Raw genomic sequence first — 7,864 nt, 5'->3', positions numbered from 1 at the left:
AATTAGTGATTAAGCCTTGAGCCATCAGGGAGGTGAAACCTGAATGGTTCACCCACAGAGCCCACGGAAGACCTGCTGTGCGTCCTGGAGGGTGGGTAGGTTTAAAAGTCTTCATTCTGGGTTTTCTCCCCAACACCCGCCCCTCGAAAAGGGCATCCAGGGCGCCTTGGCCTACAGAGATGGGGCCAGGGGGCTGCGGGGCGCAGTGGTCCTGGTGGGGAGGAGCAAATTCTCCTAGCTCCTCCGGCCCCAGGCGAGGCTGGGGAGTTCTTGGGGTGGGGGTGGGGCCGAGCTTAGGGGGGCCGGGCTGGGGGTGCTGGTATGGGGGGAGTCGTTGGCTGCGGATGGAAGGGAGCCGGGCTGAGGCATGTAGCTGAGGAGAAGAGGAGCTAGGGTCTGGGGGCAGTGTAGCAGGGCCGCCGACGCGGTGGGGGGATATCCTCGTGGTAGATGGGGGTTGGGTTGGGAATGGTTGGGAGAATGGTGGGGGTAGCGGGGCTGCTGCCAAGGTGGCCTGGGATAGGGGTGGGCCTGGGGTGGGTGTCTAGGGGCCAAACTGGAGGTGTGGCCTGAAGCAAGAAGCAGAGCCGAGCCTAGGCAGTGGCCAGGGGACAGGCGTGGCGTGGCTTGGGAGAGGTGGAAGGAGAGCCGGACTAGGGGCGGGGCGTGGGCATGGGCGTGGCCAGTGAAGGGCGTGGCGTGGCCCAGGGGAGGAAGGAGAGCCCTGCCGGGGGGCGTGGCCGTTAGGGGGCGTGGCCAGAGAACGGGCGTGGCCTGGCCTGGGGGCGGAAGAAGAGTCCTGCCGGGGGCGTGGCCCGGGCGGGGGCGTGGCCTGGGCAGGGAGGTGGAGGCTGGTGTGCTCCGCGCAGCGCTCCTCGCGCCGCATCCGAGCCCGCCAGCCCAAAGTCGGTTCGCCAGAGCTGAGGCTTCTCCGCGACTCCGGCGTGCTCAGAGCTTCGCGGGGCCAGGCAGGGCCGATCCTAAGTCGCCGGGACCTCTAGGATCGGCCGACTTCGGAGGCTCCTGCAGCGGGGCCGCTGTAGGTGAGGCTGCACCGGGGCACGGGGCGCTGGGCCGGCGGTCTGCAGCGTCGGTGCCCGGGTGTCCACAGGGAGCCCGAGTCCGGGAGCGGAGGTACCCCAAAGCCGGCCCTGCAGCCTGGGCGTGAGGTTCGCTCAGTGCGTTTGCTGCGCGGCCGGGCGGCCCCGGACCGTGGGACTCCAGCCCCACGCGCCCGGGGACCCTCAGGACTTGACCCGCCGCGGGCTGGGGAAGGGACAAAGGCGCGGGGCGCCCGCGCCGCCCAGGGGATGCGCTGGAGAACTTCGCTCCCTGCTGCCCCGGGCCTCATCTCCAGAGAGAGACGGCGGGATCCAGAGCTGGAGGGTGGGCTCCAGGGCCGTTTTCCTTCCACTTGTGGTCGGCGTGGTGGGGGTTGTCGGCACCCCAGGCCCCGGGGTTACAGACCAGTGCTGCGCCCACGTTTGGGGAACTCGGGTGACCTGAGCGGACGGCCACCATCTGGCTGTACTGTCTCAGAGCCCGAGCAATGCCCTCCCCCAACCCCTCCAGGTGCGGAAAAAGAGCCAAACCAGCCAAGCAGACAAACAAAACTCTCAAAACTCTTTCGGTCAGTTGCTTCCCAGGACTGGACAGTCTTGTCGATGAGTAGAGTAACTTGAGTTTATTTAGCACTTGTTACCAAGGCCGTCTAAATTCGTGTATCCCGCCGTGCTCCCGCGTCTCACCTCGTTTTCCGTGCTTGGTGTTTTCTACCCTGTTATCCCTGCCAAGTCCCCAGGTTCTGTGCGCGCCTTCTCTAGCAGGCACAGAAACGTTACCTGTTTTATCCCCACCCCGCCCCCCCCCAACCTCCTAACGAACGTTACTTTTCTGTGTCCGCCTTCTACCAGGCTTCCTCAATGCAGTGTCCCGGGGACCTGTTGTCTGTGCCTCCCTGTTCTGAACCTTGCCCTCTGCCCCGCCCCCACCCTTTAGAGTTTTATGTGACTGTTTCTTACCCAGCATTCTCATCTTCACCCACCTGCCTTGGTCCCTAGATCAGCCATTCACCTCCCACCAGGCTGCCGGTCTGTCTTTCTGCTTAAGCTCCTGTGTCTTTTACCTGTTTCTCCCTGTGGTTTTCCCGCCTCCAGTGCACACCTTGTTTCTGTTCTTCTGGTTGCTGAGTTTTCTCCTGCATTGCCATCCCTCTGTCCATTTCTTCTCTTCCAGTTGGTCCCCCATCACCTGGCAGACGTCTTTATTTTAGAATGTCGGAAAGTGTCAGGAGGAGGCGGCAGCTTCCCCAGGACTGCTGTGGATTCAAGAATCTCCTTGCCTCTCCTGGTTGTGTGTGTATTCTTGCTGAAGTAGTACCATCCATAGACAAGTTCTCTGGCTGTGTTGATACTCATATTGATATGAATGTTAGGTAGCAGTTATCGAGCACTTACAAGGAGCCAGGCATCCTTCTGAGGAACGTACATGCAGTAATAACTCACGAATCCTCCTCGCATCCCTGTAACATCGATGCATTCCTAGCCCCATTTTACAGATGGATAAAGGGAGGCTTGGAGAAGTGAAATACCAGGCCCAGAGCCCCTCTTCTTGCCACACCAACTTTTGAACTCAGAAATGGGTTGAGATTTGGCTTTGGGAATGAGGTCATTATTTGTGTGTTTTATTTAGTCTGCATTTTATAGCAGTGGAGGGCATAATAGCTGTACCTGTAGAGCTGCGTGTGGGTAAAAGCTGTTGTCTCCCGTCCTTCAGAAAGACGGGGACACTGCCTGGACTGGCCTCCAGCTGGCTTTCCTGCAGGGAGTGCTGGCCCCCTTGGCTACAGGAGAGCTTGGGAAAGCTTCATGCCAAGACCATTGCCAGCTGCTCCGCCCCTACAGTGAGAGGTCAGTTTCACTTTAGCTGGCCAGAGCTTCAGGGTCCTTGAGCGCCCTGTGATGCTGTGAGTCAGTTTGTTTCCGTTTCATTGTACAATTTAAAGCCTTGTTCGGATATCTCCTTCACCTTCCTGTGAGTTGTAGGAAAGTATTTGTTCTTTTGCAGATGCTGAAGCAGAGTCTTGGGAAAGTTTTCTGCTTCGATGGCTAGAAGGGACCTTATATTCCACAGATGAGGAAACCGTGGCCCAGAGAAATAAAATGACATGTCCAAGGGAGGCAGCTGGACGGTAGGGCTGGCCCTAGATGCCCAACCTGCTGGCTGCTGGGCCAGGACTCTCCATGCCTGGCTCTACAGCCTGGCGGGGCGGCCCCTCAGAGACTGCTGTGCAGAGCAGCGAGCGCTGCCCCCCCCACCCCCTCTTTCCTGAGCTCAGAGGCAGCAGGAGGATTCATTGAGGATGGAATTGTCCGTGGGCTCTTTTTTTTTGGTCTGAAAGCTAAATATTCTAAGAATATTTGCTTCTGAGATACGTAATGGTATACATGGGATCATAAAAACACAGAAGTATAAATTCAAGTGTTTTAGAAAGAAGTACTTTTTGTTTTCCAGAACATCAGGCAGGAACACCAGGCAGGAACCTCTGCTTTCTAGACGCATGTTGTACAATCCATGGCAGTTTCAGAATCAGTAACTGGAATGTTGGATTGCGTTTTCCACTTGCAGAGAGAGAGGCATTAGTACTCACGTGGTTCCCTTCATCTCTGCGTCTCAGATGAAACAGGGGTGACGGGAAGCCTGTCTCTGTTGCCCTTGCCCTGCCTACCGGTCTCTCCTACTGACCTGGGACTCCCATCCGTGCCCCCCAGTTCGCAGCTTCGCTCCCTGCTGTCTGGTTCACCTCTTTCTCCAGGAGGCCTCGGGGAACCTGGAGGGTGCTGCCTCCCGACAGTTGCTCAACCATTCCATACCTGCCGTTCTTGACAGAATCCAGGCCCGATGCCCTCAGGTGTATGTTGCATGTAATTAACTTCTCTCTGATGTTCCCGAATGAGATGGGTGGGTCTGTGCGTCCCTGGGAGAACTGATGAGACGTGTCTGTGTCCTGTGGTTTGGATGAGGACTGTGTAACTGAAGAGCAGGTTAGGTTCACAGCTCCCTTGCATAGGTGAAGGCGTCAAGGTTCATGGCTGTAGCCCCATAGGACGAGTCAAAGCTGAGGTTTGAACATGGGGCTGCCTGGATCAAGAGATCCACACGCATGCATTTCCAGCCTGTCTCTTCTGAAGCTTGTAACTCCCTCCACAGCAGTGTCCTCAGGGCTTTTTACGAGCTAGAAGTTTCCTGGTGCTGAGCCGAGGTGAGGATATGAAGGGGTGCGTGGGGCCTTAGGGGGTTTCCGGTCACCCTCGTTCATCTCCCTCCTGGACCAGGGGTACGCTTGCTGACTGGGGGAAGCCAGGAGCTGCGGCAAGCCCCAGATGGACAGGTGTAGTCCAAACGTGGTTGTGGCCATGTGCTGTGGTCGGCATGTCAACGCTTGTGGTCATGGGTAATGCCCCGTGCCTCAGCCTGTGCTCGTGATCTTCAGGTGTCCTAGACAGAGGACTGTTCCATCCCCTCTCTAGGACCTTCGAGGACCTGATTACTTGGCCAGAAATAGCCTCCGCCTGTTTCCATGTCACCATGGAAGCGTTGCAAGCTCAGCGCTGTTATTTCAGGGACCGGGTGCCTGACTTGGGACATTTTCTCTGGCCAGATCTGAGTGGGCCCCCATTCTGTCTTGGGGTTTAGCCATGGAGTTGAGGAGCTCTAAGAGGACCTCTGTCCATCTGGGGCTTGCCGCAGATGGCTAATCTGGGAGAGGGAGGGACCAGCTTTTTCCCTCCCCGATTAGCTCCGTTACAGAGATTGGCAGGCTGTCCTTGGAGAAAATAGCACACAGGTCTGAAATGACTAGCCTGGAAGGTGGCCATGGCGGGAGGCAGCCCACAGGAAGCCAGGGTCTTTGCTTGGCAGCCCGGGCAGGTGCAGGGGACGGAACCCTGATTTTACTCTCAGAGCAGAGGGGTCGGGAGACCAGGGAGGAGGTATGCTCCTGGTAGCAGAACCGGGATCACAGGCTTTCAGGGAAATTGCTGTTCATATAACAGGAGCAGTAAGCAGTCTTGTCATGGAGTATCAAAGTTATACCTCAGTTACATTAAACAGGGTCAGGCCCTGGTCAGTCACCACCACGTACAAGGTATAAAGAGAGAGAGTAGGTCGGAGTACTAAAACCACTGACCTGTGGGTGTAGAAACCTGTCCACTTGGGGTGTTGGGACTCTGTGGCTTCAAGAGTTTCTATGCTGGATGCTAGGAACATCCCTACCCTCAGGGAGGCTCACACACCTTCCTGGGGGAGAGGCTGCTGTGTGAAAGTCTGGGGACCCATAGCAGGTGAGGGGTCAATTTGCAGGGAGTGGTTAGGGGAGTCCATGAGAGGACGGATCCAGGAAGCCTTCCTGGAGGAGGCACTGACCACAGCCTGGGCTGAACAGGAGTGCTCAGGTTGGGGAAGGGGCTGACAGAGGGAGACATTCCAGCCTCTGGGGACAGAATAAGAGGTGGGGAGACAGATCCCAGTTTGGTGATGAGGGACCGTTAGACAATTCTGAGTGGCCCCCATAATTGAGGGGCCCTTCGTTCATTACTGTCACCGTGTGCCCAGAGCAGTGGTTCTGAGTCACTATTTCCCGGGTATTTGTTAGAAAAGCGAATTCTAGGACTTTCCCCCTGGAAGCCCCCAGACTCAGAGACTCGGGGGTGTGGTCTGTATTTTAACACCTTCCAGGTGAGTTTCTTGCATGCTAGCTTGAGAACCAGCGCTCTAGAATGTATGAAAAACAGCAGCTCTTCATTGCTCCGTCAAAGATCCGGGACCACATTCCTGCCTGGTCAGACCTGCCTCTGGGATCCGCCGCCCACCGCCCTTGTGTTTCTGTACTGTGTACACTCGCACAACTGCCTCGCCCACCCTGCTTCATTTCATCCCCACTAGTGATGTAGACTATTTCTACAACACTGCTCCCTGGCATGATTTCTTAGTGTTTCAAGGTCATCAGATAAATGGATCAGGTCCCAACTCTGCTGCTTGCCCGCTGTGTGACTTTGGGGTGGCCCTGACCTGTCTTCCTCAGTTGCCTTTCTGACAATGTAGATGGTGGTACTCATCTCTTCACTGAGTGGTTCAAACTTTCTTGGGTGTTGGAATTACCTGGGGGTCTTTCGGAAAGATTGATGCCTTCTCCCACCCCCAAATAGAGTTAGATTGTTCAGGGGCAGTGAAGTTGGGGACCACAGTCACAGGTTGCCGTGAGGGTGGGAGAGTCCATTCTTACAGGGTGCTCATAAGACGTCAGCTGGGGGAGGGGAGGCTCTGATGGTTTTGTGATGGGATGGGGAGAAAGCGGAGCCATTGTCGTTTGCTCCATGAATACTTGCTAGGTGTTGAGGGCCTGTTGGTTTGGGGCTCTCCTGATGGTTCCATCTTATTCTGAGTGCATCTCCAGGTCTGACTCTGAGCATCCTCCTGGCAGGACTGCAGAGGTCTTGCATGAGCAGAGCACACGGGCCCCCACCCCCGGCCTGCCTTCCCAGCACCGACACCGTCTTCCATCCTCTATACAGAAGAACTTGACTTCTTGGAATATAACTAGATTCTAAACTCATGAAGGAGCAGTGCTTTCCAGTAAGAATGCTCCCCCCCGACCCCGGGGTTCTGACCCTGCCCTAATCTGTCATTTGTACCTAGACACCTGTTTTCAGACACACCAAACATCTCCATCTCTGTCTTTACACATGAACTGTCTTCTCTGATCTAAATGTCATATTATAAATTGTGTATTTCTGGCAGTTACTTAAATAACATATGACTGTTCTGCATACTGTGCCCCATCACACATATTCTCTCAACCTTCATTCATTGTTAATTCAATAACTGTTGATGGGCGTCTGCTTTGCATCGAGCCTGAGCTGCTGGTTTTATCCCCTCTTTCCTGTGGAAGAACAAGCATACCTATCACCATGTAGAAGGCGTTTCTTTAGGTTTTGGTTTATAGCTGCAGCCTGCTCTATACCTTTTGGTGATGTAATCACCCCACTTGTAATAATAGAACATCTGAAGGACATTTTTCATGTTGACTCCACGGGCCTTCTTTGATCCCTGCTGAGATTAATTAAATCAAACCCCATGCAGCAATTATCCTAAAATATCCCCACCAGTTATTAAAATCCAGTTTGCCTGGGGCTGGAGACCATAGTTAGTACTCTCAGGATGAAATCCACCATCCAGTGTAAGGTCTGGGGTTTCTCGTTTCTTTTAGTCTAGAGTCCGTCCTGGTGGTTTGGTCAAATCAATGAAAGAAACAAGAAATAGGAGAATTCATATCTCAGGTTTATGATTTGTTCTGTCTCTGTGGAAAAGTTAGATTCTGTTTTTGGTTTTGTTTTTTGCTGTGCAGGATATATAGGGAGCTGATGTTTACTCTTTCGATTGGCCGGAGTACATTTAAATCTGTGTTGAAAATAGAGATAATTGATTCACTCTATTTGTTGTGCTGCCGGAGGACTAAGTGAAAATCTACCACTAGGGAAACTTTTGTGTGGCCGGCACACAAGTGGCTCAGTATTATGGTAAAGACTAGCCTCCATTGTGTGGCCTTAACATTATCACTGGTGTTACCCATGGGCTGAATAGCCTTTAGAAATACAGGCCTTCACAGGAATTGCCCTGGCTTAAATGCTCCATGGATCCTTCTGAAATAACATCCCCCAACCCCTCATTTGAAACAATAAAGGAGGAGGGAATATATGAATATCTACAGCTTCAGTTATATTCAAAAGGATTAGATTTTTTAAATGAGAAAAGTTAAAACTGTGTTTTAATTTTAAAAATGTGAGGTTAAGAAATAACCCAGAAT

The 7,864-nt window shown here is 53.9% G+C and overlaps 1 protein-coding gene across 1 annotated transcript in view; it reads left to right on the top strand.

The window, feature by feature from the left end:
- Positions 1 to 813: 813 nt before the first annotated feature.
- SPATA13 (spermatogenesis associated 13) overlaps positions 814 to 7,864 on the top strand; it is a 107,569-nt gene continuing 100,518 nt past the window's right edge. Inside the window, exon 1 of the mRNA XM_025262834.3 lies at positions 814 to 1,043. The gene's annotated coding sequence lies outside the window, so the exon portion shown is untranslated. The remainder of the gene's footprint in view (positions 1,044 to 7,864) is intronic.

The sequence above is a fragment of the Bubalus bubalis genome, chromosome 13, assembly GCF_019923935.1.
Source record: "Bubalus bubalis isolate 160015118507 breed Murrah chromosome 13, NDDB_SH_1, whole genome shotgun sequence".
In the NCBI taxonomy this organism is placed as follows: Eukaryota; Metazoa; Chordata; class Mammalia; order Artiodactyla; family Bovidae; genus Bubalus; species Bubalus bubalis.
This window is presented reverse-complemented; position numbering and strand designations above follow the sequence as displayed.